At 42.9% G+C, this 21,615-nt stretch overlaps 1 protein-coding gene across 3 annotated transcripts in view; it reads right to left on the bottom strand.

Annotated features, from left to right (window-relative positions):
- cdk14 (cyclin dependent kinase 14) overlaps nt 1-21,615 on the bottom strand; it is a 300,539-nt gene that overhangs the window by 213,315 nt on the left and 65,609 nt on the right. Inside the window, exon 1 of one of the 3 annotated variants that reach the window (XM_074682608.1) lies at nt 18,339-18,492. The exons of 1 other annotated variant lie outside the window; for it this stretch is intronic. The gene's annotated coding sequence lies outside the window, so the exon portion shown is untranslated. Of the gene's footprint in view, nt 1-18,338; nt 18,493-21,615 lie in introns of those variants that run through there. One more of the 3 variants, XM_074682609.1, reaches the window with a different exon arrangement.

The raw sequence follows: 21,615 nt of genomic DNA, 5'->3' as shown, positions 1-21,615 counted from the left end.
TAGATTTGTGTTTACTGACAAGTAAAGAAAATTTCAGCAGATCAGACCTTTAAGCATATGTTGATCAACTAGCTCCCAGGCTTACCAGTATGCCTTGTAAAGTTAAATTAAATAGCTTCCTAAAGTTTCCCACAGACAGGTTTACCAAAAATGTAATACAACCGAAATGTTATTTCATTTTTCACTTATCCTTGTTTTAAGTTCAAACAAAAGCAAACTGTGCAGGGTGTTTCAGGGATCATTCTCCCTATTGTTGCAGTATGCTGAGCATCTCGAGCCAGAGGAGAAGAGAGTGGAGCTGTGAGCTAACGCTACGCTAAAGCTTATCAGCCTTCACCTCAACGCGCTTCCTAGCTACCTGGTTTCAAGTGATTAACAGACACGTCTGGGAGCAGAGCTTATGTTGATACAACATAATAGAGCTCACAGTAACATTATCAGTAGTAGTTGTGAGTTGTGGAGGACTGGGATGTTTCTTTCAACTTGGGGAGGGTCTGCTACCTAAACTTACCATAGAAGCACATAGTACATGTTCTCTGGAGCCTTTAACTTGTTGTCCTTTCCGCCATCAGATTAAAAAAGGCAGATGCCTTAAAGTTGGGGATGTTTGATACCCCTTTTTTCAGACTTATACCAGTGCAAGTATTCACTGATACCCAGTACCAATACCAACAGTACTTTTGATACATAAAATTGATCATTTTGACAGCACAGTCACTTTGCCATTAAGTCCAAAATAAACACAAACTACTCTCTCTGAGTTTATGATTTGTTTTTAGTAAATTAACAAAAGTAAAAAATAAAACTAACAGTCAGAGATTAACTGTTAACTCTCCCTGGTTCATCCATGTTACTTACTTGTATGGGCCCAGGGACGCGAGAAGTCATTCATACCAGGGGGGGCTGAACTAGGGGATACTAACGCGCTTGGAAAGTCGGGTCTTTTTTTTCCTTTTTTGGGGGGGTTTTCTACGGGTTCTTATTGAGCCTGCAGACAGCTGAATAACCAGACGTTGTGTGCCAACAAATCAGGGTTTATTTCAAACCAATTAAACAAAATATTATTACACCACAGTCCAGGCTGACAGTCTCTCTGGGTCTCACTCTCTTCTACCCATCTTGACCACAAAGGCACAACCCGACAAGGCACAACCCAACAAGGCACAACCCGACAAGACACAACCCGACAAGGCACAAGAAGGAGGGAAGGAGAGAGGGTCAGAGAGACAAAGAGTACATTCTATCATTATCTAGGAAACACCACTTCCAGCCTCAATGACACTTCAACAATACAAAACGATCAAGATCAAAACCCTGTGTATTATGCAAATGTGTGTGAAAAAAAGCGGTAAAAAAAAAAAATCTAAATATAGTTTTTCCCCTCCTCCACTTCCAGGGGGTGCTGCAGCACCCTCAGCACCCCACTTCTTGCATCCCTGTATGGACCCAATACCCAATATTGATACCAGTACTCGCCCATCCCTACTTAAAATGCTGAATATCAATGCTGATAATCAGTCTATGCCCAGTGAGGTCATGATGATATGTAAACACACTAAATTGTGAAACACTTTGCCTGGAATGTTTGTTGAAGTCTTGATAAGCACAAAGAAACAGCAGATGTAAACCTTACAGAGTTTTTATTTCCTCAATGAAACAACCTTTGGAAAAGTAAATCATGGGTAGCTCTCAGTAAGAAGCCAGTGAGACGGTGTCTTTTATGTTGTTTTGCCTTCTCACAGGGTAAACAGCAATTAGCTACAGCTGAGTAAATCTATCAGCAAGAGTTGTCATTAAAGCTGATGAAACCAAATGTCATCAGAGTGTGCTGTGCAGGCCACAGCTGTGCAGTTTCACAGAATGAAAGTTCATTTTTTTGATCATAGTTTAGACAGTCTGAAACTGTTTCCAATAAACAGTCCACCATTTCCCATATTAATTAAGTCCATCTTGATCTTTTGCAAGAGTCTGAGGTAGAACAGATCAGTTCAGTCTTGTTTCTTATTAAATTTTAGCATGATATAAATACAGAGCATGCCCACAGAGGAGGCAAATCAGCATGTGAAAAGGAGAAAGATCCAGGAGACAAAAAACTGGGGAGTTTACCAAACGGGTAGTCAAACGCTCTCCAACAGGAATCTGGTGCACATCCAGCGTGTCCTCAGTGACAGCGTTTGACATCTGGAACAGCACAGCAGCTAACAAAACCACACACCAGCATTTAGGACCTATCATCCTACGAGGCATCAATACTTGATGAGAGAGTCTGGAAACGATGTGTTCAACAAGGCTTATGTTCCAACCAGCCCACATCAGAGAATCAGCCGAGGATAAAGAGACATGACAGATGGAGGGAAAGGTCACCAAAGAACAGGGAACAGAGAGCCTGGCCACAGCTTTATCTGAATGGAGTATCTCATAACACCGCCTACTGCGCTTGGAGCGGGTTCTAAATCTGTACTGTGATTGGCTGGTACTGGTGGATTTAAAGTTTTTATTTATTTATTTATTCATTCTATTTAGCATTTTTTAACCAGGTAGAAACTTATTCAGATAAAATCTCTTTTGCAAAAGTGACCTGTCCAAAAGGCAGCAGAATTTTTCAGTACACAACACAAAGACATTCATAAAATAAATAAAAAGAAAGAATAAAGGATATCATTAAGATTTAAAAAAAAGAAGAAAAAGTGTATCATCTGATTTAACAACAGTGACAAAGCCCAATGCTGTCAAAGTTCCTTGGTTCTATTTCAACAAAGCTGTCAAAAAGGATCGGTTTAGGTCCACGCAGAGGGAGCAGCTTCATGAAATGAGCAGGATAGCCGCTCAGAGTAGGTCACCATGGTGATCTACTCTGATACAAAAGGATCAGGCTTCGTGCTATCGCTAATCAAGAGTTAACCCTGAAGTTATCTTGCTATGACACTAATCCTGCTTCGTGATATAGGCCTCAGTATGAGTACTCCCTCCAATACTCACTGATACAGTGTACTGGTACCACTGTTACTTTTGATACATAAAATTAAACAGTGACAGATCATTTTGAAGAAAGACAGTCACTCTGCTGTTAAGTTTAAAATAAAAAACAACTCTCTCAGAGTTTCCTTTAAAAATAAATAAAATAAATAAATAAATAAATAAATATAACAGAAATGCAAAATAAAACTTACAACTGTTAGAGTTATTAGTATTTTTTTTTTTTAACTAAAGTGCAAAATAAACAGTTTAACTGTTCACTCTCCCTGTTTTTCACATTGTCTGCACAGGACCTGACACACATTTGCTTTGGTGTTAAAAGTAGCTGCAACTACTGGCAAGAGGGACTCACTTACCGTAATCATTTTTTGCTTTGAGTATCAGCTGCTAGTATCGGCAGCCTCTACGAGTACAAATACCTTAAAAAAGGCTGGTATCGGCCTGATACAGATACCAGTACTCCCCCACCCCTAATTATTACTGGAATTTAAAAAGTAGTTTGTTGCAGTACGAGTAAAAGAATTGTATTATTATGACATGATACCAGTACTGCCCAACAGAAACGGCCAAATGAAGACAGAAAAAGCTTCAGCACATCATTAGTGTGTTTCTTTATAATCAAAGCAAGATTTAAAAATCAGGATTTTTTGTTTTTGTTGTTCTTGCGGTGCAGTATTGCTGTCTATACTATTCTGGACATGCTAGTCACATGTCCAGAATAAATTACCTGGTCTGGGCCCCTGGTTGTGTCAGGTTTCCTTAAAAGACATGGTCATGATAAACTGCCTCATCCTCTCAGATTTACCCATAGACCCTCTTCATGTGTTGAATCTGGATAGACTGTGTTTTCATTGAGGTGTTTTTCATGAATGGCTGTGTTACGGTCCTGTGTTGTGCTGTGCCTCTTCAGTTACAGCCTCTGTGCTGTGTATTGTGTTCAGAATGTGATCCCCCCGTTAGCTCATTGTTGCTCACGTCTGTAGTTATGAAACACGTGTGCTGGGTCACACTACTCTGTTTGCATGCTCTCTGAAGAGAACTGCCCAACCCATTCACTGCCTTAATGAACTATTCAGACTGTTCCCAGCCCCGTCTTTTCATGGAGCAGCTTTTTCAGTGACCCCGTGCTTCAAAACATGAAGCTGAAGCTACCTCTCTGGAGTAATTTATGGGCCCTGTTCTTCAACTCATTGTTGTGATGAATAATTGGAGTGACAAAAAGGAAATGTGAGCTGAGTGGGTCACAGGTGAACTCAGGACTTTGATTGGAGGGGAAAATGTAGGCTCAGTCTAGGGCTGGATACAAATTTAAATACAGCAAAGTATCACAGTATTTCTGCTCATGATCATCGATCTCCTGACCCTCACACCCAGACTTAACATGTTTTAAAAGTATCCTCCAAATTTCATCACAGCAATCAACCTTCACTCCTGTAGATGGTGCTGCTCAGCATTTAGACTGTCTTCTAAATCCATCAATATTAAGATAGAGAGGGCAGCAGTGGATGAGTATCATAGACAGCAAGTATAACATAAAAAAACATGTTTTTTTTCTAGACTGAGAGAGACCCTGTAAAAAAAAGTTATTGGACAATTTTGAGGAGAAAATTGGCCAAGTTGGTCCTTGCAAGAAAGTCTGCAATAAATGGAATCTGCTTGACCTCCAGAGGGTCACATGACAATTTCAAACATAGCTATTGGTTCCTTAAGGTCTTTTATTCTTTTTAAAAGCATTTCATGACAAATGTGATGTGTTGAGTGAGTGTAAAAGTCCAAAAGTGGCCATGTTGCCTTGAGTCTGCGAGGTACCAAAGAGGGTTAACTCTAACACTTCTTTTTAATGACAGGACAGCCAGGCAGCTGGTTAAAGCAGTCCTCCACCATGATAACAGGAATGTGAACCATCAGTTTAAAGCAGCATGTGGATCCCTGAGACATCTGGCTTTCCGGTGTCACCAGGATTAGAACGCCCCACCATGACAGGAAAACCCTGCCGAGGATGCAATTACAGCACATCGATTCTGGTTGAAGGACAGCCTCTTTAATCACTTTCACCCCCCTCCATCAGCAGCAGCAGCAGCCCAATACACAAACACATGCACACATAAACAAACACTGATAAACTGCATTATTTTCTTATCTATAATTTATTCTGTGCTGCTGCAGCGACCCCATCGCCCCGTGGGGATCTCCACATTTATCTCAGAGATGTCATACAGTAATGGCATAGGTAGGCAGTAACGCAGTGGGCAGGCCCAGGCTAATGCAATATCTCCAGAGGAGTACTTACTGATGACATTAGCTTGAAGAATGACAGGCACCACACAGGCCATAAAGGACCAATCCGCCATAAAACCTACTGATGTGCCCTGCTAACTCCCAGCCATCAGCTGTGTTAAGTTGACCACAGTCAGGGCTCGCGCTCTGTCTGTGTGGACGCCTTTCCTTTCTGCTGAGACAAAGCAGAGCTATCAGCTTCCCCGGCCTCATCATTCTGGGCTCAAGACAACAGCGAGACGATACACCAGAGGAGAGACTGGAAAAAAACACCTCATCCTCCTCCCAGGCTGGCTGTCTGGAGCACGAGCCTTTGTTTCTTGAATGGCAGATGTGTGTGTGTGTGTGTGTGTGTGTGTGTGTGTGTGTGTGTGTGTGTGTGTGTGTGTGTGTGTGTGTGTGTGTGTGTGTGTGTGTGTGTGTGTGTGTGTGTGTGTGTGTGTGTGTGTGCTAAATATAGCTGGATCCTCCTCAAATACAGCAGATTGGGTGTGAAGTCTTCGGTCGCTGCCTGCTGACAGAGCTGGGCTCGGGATGTGGGGACATCTTAAGAATGATGGACTCACGGCTCCACAGGACCTGATTGAGGGCTAAGCTGACATGTCGTAATGGGGACACTTCAGTAACAGTCATGTTTGGTCCATCCCTGACACACACTGACTCACACTGAGTAAAAAAAAAGAAAAAAAAGGATTAAGTTTGTTAAGTGACCAGAAACAGCTTCCTCTGGGCCCTCTCGGGTCCTTGTGACAGACTTTTAAAAACCACTGGTTACTGTCGTCCTGATTCAGATGAGAAAAAAAGCCTCTGCTTAATACAGCAGGTCACATCTGATCTCAATCCAGCTCACTACAACAGAGTATAATTTAAAAACAGACAGATTTAATTGTGATAAACAGACATGAGGATGGGCCCGTTTAACAAACTACAACCTCAGTTTGACTATTTCAACAAACCCTCCGTAATTGAACAGCAGGGGTGAAGTTAATAATTACAAACACTCAAGTTTTTGTAACTAAGTAGATTTTTTGGTACATGTACTTTCATGAGTAGTATTTCAAGTGTGTCATTTTACTCATACTTTGGTAAACCATGTAATTTACTTCCTCCTCTGTGGCCGGCACCTTAAGGTGATGGAGGGGTTTGAGTGCCTTGATGACCCTCGGAGCTATGTTGTCGGGGGCAATCGCCCCTGGTTGGGTCTCCCAAGGCAAACTGGTCCTAGGTGAGAGGCCAGACGAAGTGCGTTCAAAGACCCCATATGATGATTAAATAGGAATATGTTCACCCTGGTCGGAGGGTCTCCGGAGCCTCACCCTGAAGCCAGACCTTGGGGTTGAGGCCCATAGGCGTGGTGTCCGGGCCTTTACCCATGGAATGGGTGACATGGGTCCATCCTCCTGCGGATCCACCATCTGCAAGAAGAGCCATAGGGGTCCAGTGTAATGTGGATTGGGCAGTGGTCAAAGGTGGAGGCCTTGGCGGCCTAAGCCCCGGTTATGGAAACTGGCTTTTGGGACATGGAACTGTATCTCGGGGTCTTGTTCATAAGTGAGGGGAAATTGGAGCAAGACATTGACAGAGTGGTAGGGGCAGCGTCGGCAGTGATGCGGACGCTATACCAGTCTGTTGTGGTGAAGAGGGTGTTGAGCCAGAAGGTAAGGCTCTCAATTTACCAACAATCTACATTCCAACCCTCACCTATGGCCACGAGCTGTGGGTTGTGACAGAAAGAACAAGATCGCAGATACAAGCGGCTGAAACGAGTATCCTCTGCAGGGTGTCTGGGCCCAGCCTTAGGGATAGGGTTTGTAGTTCAGACATCTGGGAGAGGATCAGAGTTGAGCCGCTGCTCCTCCACATCGAGAGGAACCAGATGAGGTGGTTCAGGCATCTGGTGAGGATGCCTCCTAGACGCCTCCCTTGGGAGGTGTTTTAGACATGTCCAACTGGGAGGAGACCCCAGGGTAGACCTAGGACTTAGGACACGGTGGAGAGATTACATCTCTCGACCTGCGTGGGAATGCCTTGGTATCCCCCCAGAGGAGCTGGTGGAAGTGGCCGGGGACAGGCGCCACTGGTCTTCACTGATGGCACTGCTGCCCCCACCACCCGGACCCGGATAAGCAGTGGAAAATGAGAAGAAATGAAATCCACTTCACTACTTTTAAAATCACAAGTCTCCACTGAGTACGCCCACCATCTGAATCAATATTCAAACCTTCCAGCTGCATATTGTAGCCAATAAGGCTGTCCAATCATGAAGCCCCCCCCCCCCCCCCCCCCCCCCAGTGACATAAGGAAAGGAAAGCCATCCCAAGCACAGGTGTGTGGAGATAAAACACCAATGCAGCAGAGTTGATTCTCAAACTGATGGCTGAAAGGTGCCCATGGCTGCACCTGGAGGAACTTTTCATGTACAGAAGGAGAAACCACCTCCAGATGCATCAGTTATCCTGAGTGCTTTCCATCATTTTCTGAGATGCTGAATGAGCTGTTACTAAGCCTGCATGTCAGAGTAAGTGGAAATCAATGTCTCACTTTCTGTTTCAGTTAATTATTGAGTCAATCTATCTTTGACTTTTGTTTCTTGGATAGTTTATAATGTTAAAGATACTATGAGGATGATCTGTTTTAATTGGACTGCCTTGATACAACACTGATACATCACTCTCTCCAAAAGATTCCTGTTCCATACATTCAACATGTTTGACATCTAGATGGAGGTTTTATATTGTTTTATATAGTTTTGTTACAATAGGAGCTCCAATATTAAAACCTTGGCTATGCTGACAATGGGAAGCTGCATTGATATGTTAATCAACTTTCACCATAGTGCAAAAATAAAATGTCAAATTTTTTCACCAAAAATTTGATTTACATTTTTTTTACAACTTTTTTCCCCAACCTTTAAAAGGAAACAAAAAGAACAAATAGCAGAGAGTACTCAAAACCAGTTTTGATTTAATTTGATCAAAAACGTACAGAAGTAACCTCTATTTTGTTACATTCTGTAAGCTCTGAGAGGCTAAGCTAGAAGGCCTTGTCTGCCCACTGTACTGCTCTAACAATCAGTGACGAGGGAACGTGCTTCAAATCTAATTCATGTTGCTTCAGCAGCGCCAGAAACCTGCTCCTCTCACACTCCTCTAACCAACCAGCTGGCTGGCTGCAATGGATTGTTTTCGTCACTTATCACTTTTTTTCTGAACTTCCTCTCAGGCTCTTCTCATAATTCACACGCCCACTCTCGTCACTTCCACTGGTGTTGAAGACTGTCTGAAAGGGAAGACTGTCTCAGAGCTCAGTGGAAAATCCTTGATGGGTTTTTTTAATCCACCGTGTTAAGAACTGACAAAAACTCTCTTCTCTCGTGATAAATACATGTTTTTAAAATAGGGGTGTCACGATCCCGATCGCTGTTATCAGATCAGGGCCGATTTTGGCATTTTTTAAAGTATCGGTGATCAGGAATTCAAACTGATTCTCTCAACCAATCCTTCACATTAGGTGTCAGAAAGCCAAAATTGCTGCTGAACCTCATAAAGTTAATGAGAGAATGATTAAGTAAAGTACAGTGATGTAGAACAGCAGCCACACTTAGCTTTATTACAGAACACATGAGCACAACCAGATACATTACAGCAATGAACGACTCTACAGCATCCTACAGTAACTCTACAGGGAAAAAAGGCTCAAAGAGCGAAAACAAACCAACACCGTACAGTCAGTTAGCGTAACACTAACAACTCTGTGGCTTCAGTGTCAGCAGTGTGGACATACATCAAACTAGAAAGTGAAGATAGTTCAACAGCCGCATCTACGCTCTGCAATCTTTTCAAGAGGTTTTCAGCTCGACCAAAACATCCTGTAACAACACACAACGTAGTTCACCTACAGAGGAAAGGCTGCTCCGCTGTTTCTGGGCTTTAAGAGAACAGAGAAATATCTACAGAGAGAGGACGACAGCGCCCAAAAAGCTCTGAGAGGAAGGTGGGACGCGAGTTTATGCCATCTCTGTTATCCACGGTATGTGTTGTCGTTTAGACACTTGGTTTATCAGCCTGCTTCACTGAGACCCCACAGTCCGTAGCAACATGCCAGGATGTGATGATATTATGATTAGTTTGACACAGAAGTTTGTCCGATGTTTCTGCTGAGCCTCGTAGCACACAAGATTGATCCCTTGCCCCATCCCATGGATCCAGTTTGTAGCAAAAATAAATATTTCCATGAAAGGGGAAAAACATGAGGTAGTCCCGTTGATGTCTTATATTGACGTTCAAAGTCTCTCACTGTCTTCGGAGAGTTGGGTTCAGGGCAGCCTCTAGTTTTTGTGTGCTGTAATACATGCAAACAAGTTGTCCACCATTCAGAGTTTGCTATAAGCTGTAAGAAGCGTAGAATTTTTTTTTTTTTTCAACTAAATTTAGCAAGCAAACCTTACATTTTCTGCAAATATTCTGAAAAGACATAATTTTCAAAGCGATGTTGATGAAATTCTCCAGTCTTGTACATAGACATGTGTCATGTTAAGACATGTTTCCAGCTTTGTGTGTGATACATTCAGGTACCCTTGGAAACTTGAGAATCTGACGATTAGGTTCAAGGTTCAAGGTTCAAGGTGTCTTTATTGTCCCCGTGGGGCAAATTGCTCTATAATTTATTCACGTTTTTGGATTGTAGAAATGGCTTGTAAATGCAAATCAATTAAAAATGGATGGTATTTTGATCCCGCCAACGAGTTTGGGATCCAGAGGGTCTTAACTTCAACACTAGCTGGACTAAGTTAAATGAACTTGATAAGCTTAAACTGTTATTTTTTTACCATTCTGTATTGCTGACCGAATCGAGACTCGGTATCAGCCGATACTCAATATTAAGTAATCAGGATCAGGGGCAAAAACTGCTGATCAGAACACCCCTCGTTTAAAACACACAACGCAGAGAGATAACCTCATGATTTATCTATCTACAAGTTTTAATTAACTTTAGAAGAAATACTTCAGAAATTGTGTCTTTTTTGGCAGAGTTCAAAGCTAATATGTCCCATCCTTGAGTTCTTCTGGCTTCCTGACAAAGCCAATGTGACTTCCCCTCACAGCGAGTCACTTTCATTAAGTGCTGGAGCACAGTTGGATATGGAAATGTGTTTTTCTTACTCTGTCACTGTGGTTATTTATTATTTTGAGCACCAGCCTTGAGATATTATGAAAGAGAGCTTTAATTAACATACGTGGTGGAATAAGAGATCCCAAAAGCAAACACGTGCCCCAGATCCTCTCTCCATTACAGCACGGCAGAAAACAGGACACGCGTAAGTCCTCTTCTCTCCATCTACATGCATTCATGGCCCATTAATATACATCACTGGTTTGTTCCCTCTGTGTGTCTCTTCTGTGAAGTGTCCTGAGATAACTGTGGTTACAGTTTGGTGCTCCTGAAATGATGAGTCTGTCGGATATGCTTCTGTCTTCGAAAAAGCAGAGATAGTTAAGTCTGTTGTCCAGCTCTGAAAGAGTTTGAACCCCAGAAATTCCACATTGGGAAATGAGAAACTACTGTATCAAGATTGGTGCACATGTGGAGCAAGTGCCATCTTCTGGTATTTCAAACTGGGGACATATGTAGGAAGTTTGGGTGATATTTAGGCTCCATAATCGCCAAATTCCTCCAGCTTGAACTGATGCTTGAACTCTACAGGGTGATCAAATAGCATCTAATCTGAACGTCTGCACCCCCCCCCCATTGGAAGCTAAACACTGGTGATGGGTGTCTTTTAATACGTTGTAGAAATCTCTAAATCTGTCGGTGAACCGATCAAACTACTATGTTTGAAAAAAAGCACCAGATCGCCACAAGGCTTCCTGGAATGATGAGGTCATCACATAAGGATCTCTTAACTGCTTCATGACACATTGGAGAAGCAGGCCTCAAACACCAAGGTCTGCCCATAGCTCTGCCCCCATGAAGCCTCCAGAGGACTGGCCAATCAGAAAGAAGGGGGTTCGTGGAGTATTAAGTCTGAAAGAGACAGCACCTAAAACAGAGTGTTTCAGACTGAGGCTGAAATAAGGGTTTACTAAAACACCAGGGAGAGAAAAATACAGATTTTCCTAAGCTTCAAATCATATAAGGATACTACAGAAGCACTAGGGGGACAGAATTAAATATAAAAAAGCACAGTAACCCCTCTTTAACCTTTACCTGCACCTGTGGGCCATTTTAAATTTCATAAAGTCAGCGCCTTGTGGATTCTACGGGTGATTCAAACCTTAGTACCACAGTCAACATTGTAGTCCTTATAAATGATGCCTTGTTTGACCAACTGTGTCAGTCTTTGGTTTGTCCGGAGCCAGCAATATCCCTGGGAAGCTAGGACAAACGTGTTTATATCCTGTGTTCTTACTTTAACAACTACAGACTGGTTACAGTTAAAATACATTTGACTGCTAAGGTTAAGGCTTCAGAGTAGGGATGAGCGAGTACCGATACCAGGTATCAGTATTTCGAACCAATGTACCAGCCTTATTTCAAGGTATCAGGTACTCGTGAAGGCTGCAAATACCAGCAGCTGATAGTCAAAGCAAAAACGTCTTACATCCAGTAAGTCTTCCTCACCAGTAGGCAGCGCTACAAACATTTGTTTGTCAGGTCCTGTTCAGACAATATGAATGAACCAGGGAGAGTTAACAGTTAAACTGTTTATTTTATTTTAATTATTCTGTTTTTTCGTTTGTTGAAAGAATTACAGAAACTCAAGAGTTGTTAGTTTTATTTTGCAATTTTGTTAATTTATTAGAAACAAATTGTAAACTCAGAGAGTTGTTTGTGTTTTATTTTGGACTTAGCAGAGTGACTGTGCTGTCTTTGGTCAAAATGATCTGTCACTGTTACTTGAAATTGTATCTATCAAAAGTATCAGTGGTATCAGTATCAGTGAGTACAGAAGGAGTACTCGTAGTGGTATCAGTCTGAAAAAACTGGTATCAAACATTCCTGTTTCAGAGGGTTTCCTTTACTGAAAGACCAAGCTTTGGTATTTTCTCCAGAGGGTTCAAAAACAGCATCCAATTTAATTTGGGTATACCATTTCAAGGGTTTATGGCATCTTAAAGAGACAGTTAAGGGGTTGTATCTGAGAGTTCTCCAGACCTCCAATGTGCCAGGAGTTGAGAAGCCCAACTCAGCTCCACCTTTTTGTTTACATTAAGGCTGAAGAAAAGTTAGGCAGGGTCAGGGTGACAGCACAGAGACGTCTATGTTTAACATAGTTTCTGTCAAACTAAAACAAACTGCCTCGTAGATACATGACAAGAGATATCTTGATCTCAGAGTCAGCACATTTCATCCACTGTTTCATTTCATCAGCCTTTGAACTACTTCCTCTTAACAAAGCGTCCCTGAGTGCATCTCTGTGAAATAAGGCCTCACAGCTTAAACTCAGTGACCAGTGCAGGCAGCCAGCCTCTTCCCCCGGAGAGAAGGAGGATTGTGAAGTCCAGCAGACTTCTCGGAGGAGGAAATGTTCCGGCCAGTTAGTGACTCAGCCAGGCCTTCTCCATCCTGATTAGTCCAGCCGGCCATTGCCTTTGATTGGGATCCTAGAGAATGGAGAGGACCGACATATAAATGACTAAATTGGCCAGCTTCCCAGCACTTATGGCTGCTGGAGAGCACACAGTCACTCAGGAGAATGGCTGTGACGTAGCCAGCTCCTTCCCTCATCCTCCACCCTGATAACTTCTCTCCCCCCTGGCAGCCTCCACCCTCGCTCAGCCTAACAACGCTGTGATATAAAGCAGTGAAACCTGAGCCAGGAGTGCAGCGTTTTAATGTAAACCTCTTTAAACCCTGCAACTTCTCACTTTGGTACAATGAAAAAGTGCTCTTGGCACCTTTTCAATGCCCAAAGACAAATGCTGCCCTGAGGATTTATTACATTTTCAAGGTCCACCATGAAGTTAGCAGTAAAAACCAGTGTTTGTCACTTTGGGTTGATTTGATGCTGCAGCTTTTATCAGGTTTTCATTTGAAAACACCTCCACTCAAAGGACATGATTCAAGCATTGATGCTCACACGTGATGTCCGAGCAGCAAAGCTCAGAGTAGAAATATAAAGCCAAGGTAGAATTGCATGAAACTGCATTTCCTTGACTATCCACTTGGGGCTTGCTTCAGAAGTCAAGAAAAACCCCATCAGAGCCCATGGCTACATGCAAGATTTAACTATAGCCTGCATCAAAAGAGGGTTTAGCTCTGAACAGCTCATTACCCGAACTGTACAGGCGTTGGGTTTTAATGACTCATGTATTTGGATTATATAAAGGCTGAGAGTTCAACACAACTGGGCATGATTAGAGGAGAGGCTGAGTTGAATAGCAGATGGATGCAGGCTCTGTGTAGATTCCTACATTAGCTCCAGGTTCAGTTAACAGTTTTATTCTGATAACCACCAGTGGTGGAGTCAGACCAGCACACTCCAGAACTCAGGACTAGCTCCTCTGATGTAGTTCCTAGATGTACCAGGTCATTTTAAAGAAATGTTCATGGGGGTCTTTTTATGCCTTTAATAGGACAGGAAAGGACACAGAGCAGGAAACATGGTGACAGTAGAGGGCAACATGAGGGAACACAGCCACAGGCTAGACCCAAACCTGGGCCACCCCATGGAGTGTGACTTGGAATGGGTATCACAAACCAGTTCCTGTAAAGAATCTTTGAGAAATTGCTCAGTAGCTTGATGCTAACATATACTGGAAATTGCATAGTTATGCTGGTGGTTACCATACATTGATATAACTTTAGAATTTCAGTTTTCATTACAAAAACGTATCACAGACTTTCTCAACATTACTGAAAACTCTTTTTTTTTTAAATACTACCAGGGAAATATTTCCATACTGGACGATAGAAGAAAAAACACATGCAGAAACCAATTTCATATTTGATTAACTACAAACTCTATTAAATGTTGTTGGCACAGAAAACCTGTCTTTTTTGGACAGAGAAAATTAACAGGAGGAATTGATAGGGGAATCAATAAATAACCTGATCCATAAGCAGAATCAATAAGGGCACTGATATCTATAAAATATACTCATCCCTAGGTGTGACCCAGACCACCAGGCCATCAGCGCTCCACCAGGACACTTTAAAGCCACCTTTCATGTCTTCTCTGGATTCACCAGACATCCAGAATTGTCACTCCATTGCTCTTGGTGATTCCTAACGTCACCTAAGCCATATTTCCCATGGTGCACAAAGTGCATCTTTCTGATGGCAAGATGTCAGCTTTGTTCACAGAGTGATGTCAAGCTGACAGCAACTTCACATTGAAAAGAAAGAGAAACGCTGCTGCTCCTGATTACTCTTGAAATGTACTCTTTAAAATATGTTAACCATGCAAAGCAAAGAGAGACAAACACTTAAGTCAATAACTAATCTAATTGAATAAAGTCATGGATGTCTGGACCTCTGTGGCATCTAAGGTAGTCCCAGCCTAACGAGCATGTGTGTTCATTGCCGGTCTGTGGATAACATTGACGATAATGTCTATCATCTTTAGTAGGTGTTGGTCAAACTGAAACTTTCTTCAAATGCTAAATGGTTGTTTTGAAAAAGACTCAGGAAAATGTTGGACGTTGTCTCAAGTTGTTCTTTCACAGGCATCTGATAACATTACAGAGTAGGGTATTGAATGGTTGTTTAGATGTATTTGAGACTAAAACAAAGAGCTGGACCAACCAGAAGTGTCCATGTCCCAAGAATGGCCATGGATATTTAAGGAAAAAGACTGGTGGATAGTCACTGGAAAGTATCAGGTGATACTCTAAATATAAACACGTTGTCTATCTTTGACGCATATAGGGGACTAATGGGATGCTAATTCAATCCAGCAAAGTTAACTACTCAGTTTTGTGCTATGTCAAAGTAGTTCCTCACAGAGTCTTTCAACAGAAAACAGAGTCCTTTTCCGAATCAACGCATTGACGCACAGAGAAAATGTTGAACTTTGGGAAACAGTTAGCCCTTACAGATGCTGTGAGGAGGATCTGTTTTAATTAGACAGCAGTAAGGCCTTTTAGTCGAAGCCTCACACACACACTGTGGTGAAGACATGACTCTGAACAAGGTGTGTGATTGTTTTTGAATTAAATGGCGATTGGATCTTATTTTTATAACAGATTATCTTTGTTAAAGACAACTTTTCACCAGTTACATCACAAAGTGAGGTATTTTATTACGCCCGAGTTTGAAACATAAACAAACTTTGTAAATTTGTAGCTTAGCAGCCAGATCTATTAAGCGCTACTCACAGCCCGGTGCTCTGTGATGTGTCTGAAACATGTAACGTTACTGAATCCTGGTTATGTCCTTTCAGTGCTCATCTACCAACCCCAACCTCACCAAGCAGAGCTAACGTAACCTCACTCTTCATTTATTGATAGACTCTCAAGTTTGAACAGACCACTGCAGAATAACTGCTGACTGTGGGTTGGAATCAACATTAGCACAAACAGATTAGCTCATGTTTTAGCCTATAGCTTATGCTCTATCTCTCTCCTGTTTATCTTTCTTCTGCTCTTCTGTCCCTTTTCTGCCTGACAGTTAGGCTCCAGTGTCCACCATCACTACAAAATTAATCACAGACATTGTTTTCAGCAGTGAAAAACACAGATCTCTCTTCTCTCTACTAAACTTCATCAGCTTGCATGGTGTTACCACAGAGACTTCCAAGTGCTGCACCTCAATGCAGTCCTGCTCTTCCCAATCAAGAAGCTAATAAGTAGCATTGAGGAATAACCTTAATTGCTGTTGATCATCTCATTTTAAAGTGTGGAGAATGATCAGGCATATATCTAGAAGGGAGACTTTTTCAAGATCACTCAGAAACCCCTTACAGGGACTTTAAGTGGCCAAGTCAAGGAGCTGTTCCTTTGAAAACAGTGGGTCACAGCCTCATTCACACAAGTGTATTACATTCCCAGTCAGATAAGCATGTGCCAGTAGGATGAGAATACTGATGGTGGTGGACTACTAAGCTGAGTTTGTGCTGCTAAGTCTACCAAATTCAATGACGCTTCATTGATGAAGTCAAAGTTTGTCACAGTTGTCATCCTGATTGTTTGTACTGATGATTCACTGCTTTGTTGAATGGCATGCATGCAGCATTTAGCACAGAGAGGCTACAGTCAGAGAGTGATGGATGTGTTGATGTGCTGATGTTACAGTAAGAGGAAAAGTCTAAACCAAGAGGATTTTCTACCAGTGTTCACATGGTTCAACAGCACAGCCTCAGCTGGATGCAGATTCCTGAGGCATGCTGGGCATTGACCGCTGAGTCATTAGGACAAGAGACACTCGAGCAAACACCTTCATTGTGTAGGTGCTTGATATGAATCACAGGGTGCTCCAGTGACTCTGTCTCAGGGGGAAATGCGTCTGAATGAAAACACTTTTGTCCACTGTCACGGGTCCCAGGTCTGAGCTCTGTGCTCTGCTAATGCTAAAGTTTTGAGCTGGTTGTAACCTGTGTATACAGAGAGCAAAACACACCACTTTACAGCCTCTGGTGTGCCATGACTGCTCCACTTTCTCTTTATCTTGAAGAAAGTTTCCAACGTCTCAGTCTGCTTTGAGCAGAACACGGGCAGCTGTTTGGAGATATAACAGCAGACAGCGTGAGGGATGTCTGTGACAGATCGTGGATGGATCTGGAGGCGGAGGCGGGGGAGCTGATGGCAGGGTTTATGACACGGCTTCCTGTGTTGCCATTCAGAATAAGTTTGTAACACTTTGTTCTCGAACGTGGTCAGACAACACAAGCTAGTTCAAAGCTGAACTACAGCAGCTACAAGTCACAAAGTCTGCTTTAAGTTATATTTTGACCAAATGAGCTTTGCCAGAAGAGGGAAGCCTGGGTCGGTGCAGCAGCAGAGCTATGATCTGAAGATAACACGCCAGAAATTACGTGTTAGGATAGAGGCTTTGATTATTTATAACTCATATCAGTCTTCACTCGAGCTGTTTTATCCAAAGCTGTGCTAAAGACACAGCTCTTCATCCATCCCTGTTGGTGTGACACCATCATCCTCAACTCCTCCTCTTCCTTCCTTATCCTCTCTCTTCATAGCAAGTCTGGCCTGCTGTCTTTACAAGGATCTGCATATGGCCCTGCAGAAAGCCTCTCTGCATGTCTTAGAGACGCTGCCACAGATGGTAAATGGCCTGTCCCCTCCTCGTCCTCCCCACAGCGCCCACATTCCTCCCCTCTGGGCTGGGAGAAAGACCAGCTTGTTGCAAATTTTCCCTGAAGTGGGACGACATGATGTAGAGTGAGCAGAAAAATGGTGCAGCCGAGCATCCCCGTCCATTAGAGCTGTAAACATCAGCACCCGTTCCTCCACCACAACGGAAATGCTACTTATTAGCATGGAGGGTGAGGCGGGTGAGGTGGTGGAGGAAGGAGAGGCGGGAGTCTTCTGTCTGTGCTGACGTTGTTTCAGACAGGAGGCTACACTGACACTTTGTTGGAAAAACTGCAGATAAAGCTGAAAAGAAACACACACACTCTCACACACACATACACACACACAAACTTGCATCTCCCTTTTCTGCTACTTCCTCCTTTTCCCCAGAGTCCCTCATCGTCACATCCTCAGCTCAGAGATTCAGAGAGGAGCAGGCAGCGGGCCGTCCACTTTCAAGCTGTCATGCTAACACGAGAGCTTATCATCAGACCCTGACATCCCCAAAAAACACAAGCCCCACACACACACACCAACACACACACACCATGGTACCCACAGCATGCATGCAGATAATACACACAATATGTAACTGCTCTGTGGATGCACACATGCCGACATGCCTGCACATCTGCACATCGCCTCGTACAGTATTCAGCGTGTGAGGCATGTCAGGGGAATACTATTCACGCTGAAACACACACACACACACACACACACGCAAACACACACATAGAAAGAAGCAACGAATCCGAAACACAGGGAAAAGACAGCGGGGAGGTAATGACAGGGGATGCAGAGCAAAAACAGCACCAATCTCAGTCTGCCTCTTACCTTCCAGGAGGAATCAGCTCACCTGGATGCCTCTGAGGAGCAGACAGAACGCATTCAGGCCAATCTCTCCCTGCAAACCAGCTCAAAACATCTCCCTCCCTCCCTCCTCTCTCACTCTCCCTCTCGTCCCTCTTCCGCTCCCTCACAAGCTGGAAATGATGAGATTGTACTATGAGCAAAGTGGGGGGGAGTGAAATCTGAGGCGGCGCAGAGTATTAAGAGGATGCGTTGTGTGTGGCCACACGCCCAGAGAGACTGTGAGCTTTTTGGATCATGCAGTCAGAGGGAGGGGGGAGAGGATGGGTGCTATGCAGCAGATGGGAGAAAAACAATCTCCCGGCGAGGACATCCTGAAACCCAAGAGGACCCCTGCTCAGTAGAGATGGTACAGTCCAGAGGAGTTTAAGGAAGCCAGCAGTGTCTGCAGCAGCAGCAGCAGCAGCTAGCAGCAGAGGCTACAGTGATGCAGTATGAATCTGAGCTAAGCTAAGAGAGGATGAGCTGCTTCCTGCTGGCCCTGTTAACATCAGCAACTCTGAGCCGAAGCATCTCAGACGAAACCTGAAACCTGTCTGCTTCGGAGTCTCTCACAAGTGATGCCACAGAGAGCCAGCATCAGCAGAAACTGCAGACAGATAACCTCACTTTGGAACAGTGCCTCATTTATTTGTCTGGTATAATCTCTCTTTTCCAAAGCGTCACCGGAGAGAGGAGTGGGGACGTCAGAGCAGCTCCCTGGCAGCTCCTTCCTCTCAGCAGCCACAAGTCAAATACATTATGCCAGCACGATCAATTCACAGCACTTACATTTAGGCAATAAAAGATGAGGTTAATGCCACAGATGAGTCACACTGCCCTCTGTCTGAAGAGTGGGAGAATAATAAAAGTTTAAATGCTTGGAAAAAAGACCACTCTGGACATCCTTTAAGAAACACTGTCTCATTTTGAAACAGAACATGAGTTTTGGTCAAAAAAGAAACTTTATGTGGATGTCAGGTCTGTATCTTTACACCAGCATTAATAAACTCTTCTATATGCTCTGGTCTGCACAGAACCTAAGGTGGAATGATCCTGTTTCTGTGTTCATTACCAGCCTTCCCTCCTTAGGCCCTGGTGTGTTTCCTTAACCCTCATTCCTTAGTGCCATGGAGAATGTAAGCATGGGGTAGAGGAGGGACATACACATACATACACTCCCTGGCAACTTTATTAGGTTCACCTGTTCACCTGCTCATTAATGCAAATATCAAATCAAACTGAGCATCAGAATGAAGGAGAAAGGTGATATAAGGGACTCTGAACGAGGCACAGTTGTAAGTCTGAGTATCTGACAAACTATTGATCTACTGGGATTTTAACCAACAACCATCTCTAGGGTTTACAGAGAATGGTCCCAAACAGAGCAAACATCCAGGGAGCAGCAGTTCTCAGTATAGGTGCACCGATCACACTTTTCTGGCCATTTACTGATCACCAATCTTTAAAAAGCCCGACCTGGTGATACCGATTTGGGCCGATGCCGATTTTTTATTTTTCGTTTTTTTATAAACGGCAGCATATACCTTCAATGTTCCAATCTTATTTGAAAATCATTGAACAATACATGTGAAACAATGAAATATTTATGTCTAACTTAAACAACCAGTAAAGTGTCCTGAGTTTTAGGTCTCAGAGCAAAAAACAACAATGGCTGACTGTCAGACCTTCCAGGAGGTATATAAGATCAGTTTCATATGTAAGGATGGGCTGATCACCAATCACTGATCACTGATCACTGATTACTGATCCTCCAAAATGAAGGAAATCAGCACCAAGTGACGTCTAGTTTCCAGGGACTAAATGTCTTGTTGATGCCAGAGGTCGGAGGAGAATGGACTGGTAGGTAGAGATGGGTACCAAATAAGGTTCTTTTATAGGTACCGACCAGATTCTGTCTGTAGGGTTACTGGTTCATGTAAAATCAAATGGTACCATGTTTCTGTACCTGAACATATTCTTGTGACTGTGAGGGAGAGGAAGAGTAGGCAGTTTTCCATCCTGGACATAAACACAGCATTGCAGGTTCATAAACTGAGAAATGAATATGTTTAACTGAAAACACCAAGTAACAATAACGACCGCCAGGTACTGAGAATCTGTACTGTTTTTAGGGATGAGTACCAAGTTAGGTACCTTTTGTAGGTACTGACTGAATTCTGTCAAAAGTACTGAGTACCGATTCACATAAAATCAACAGGTACCACGTTTAGGTACCTAAACCTATCCTTGTGACTTTGAGAGAGTGGAAGAGTAGATGATTTTCCATGCTGGACATAAACACAGCATTGTAAGTTTAATATTTATTGAAGAAAAAAATTGTTAAATTAAAGAAATTTGAGATTAAATTATTAATAAATTTGATTAAGTGGATATTTTTTACCACATGAACACACAAAAAAGTACCATAAAATGGTACCATTAAGTACCAATACCAATTGCCAGGTACCAGGCATCAGTACCGTATTGTTTCAAATGTGAAAGGTACCCATCCTTTCTAGTTGGAGCTGATAGAAAGGCAACAGTAACTCAAATAACCACTGGTGACAACCGAGGTCTGCAGAAGAGCATCTCTGAACGCACAACACGTCCAATCTTGAGGCAGATGGGCTACAGCAGTAGAAGACCACACCGGGTGACCCTCCTGTCAGCTAAGAACAGGAAACTGAGGCTACATTTCACACAGCAACACCAAAACTGGACCATAGAGGACTGACAAGCCTCATTTCCACCAAGCACTCTGCTATGGATCAGTACAGTTTGGTATGGGTCAGATCAGTATAGCCTGATCCTGTTTGCGTTTCCACATCCAACTGAGCCCCTTTTTGATAGGCAGAGTGTAAGCCAGATGCCGAAAGCCGTGTCAGCAATGTAGTGGTGTGATGTGATGCCACAGCAGTGCAACACGGTTTACCTTGCTAATAAATCCAACAAAGAAGAAAAATGTGACACAGTAAACAAAGAGCAACTAGTGAAGACATTTGTCAGCGATTTGTCAAGAAGTAGACTGAAGGGTTGAACATGTCAGGGTTATGTGTAGTTCCTTTTTTATCACTAGCTTTATTACAGCTGTTGTACAGGAAGTGACGATTATTTATTATTATATATTGTTATTATATTTATTATTTTGATCAATCAACAGTCTGCAGTGTTTCTAGCTCCACCTTCTGGTGTGGGATTGGTATGTCTGGTGCCACAACAGAAGAGTACCAAAAAATGGGACAGTACAGGTCGGTATTTA

Source organism: Halichoeres trimaculatus, unplaced genomic scaffold (genome assembly GCF_033239565.1).
Source record: "Halichoeres trimaculatus isolate MK-OKI-2021-1 unplaced genomic scaffold, fHalTri1.1 fHalTri1_scaffold_12, whole genome shotgun sequence".
NCBI classification, from domain to species: Eukaryota; Metazoa; Chordata; class Actinopteri; order Labriformes; family Labridae; genus Halichoeres; species Halichoeres trimaculatus.
This window is presented reverse-complemented; position numbering and strand designations above follow the sequence as displayed.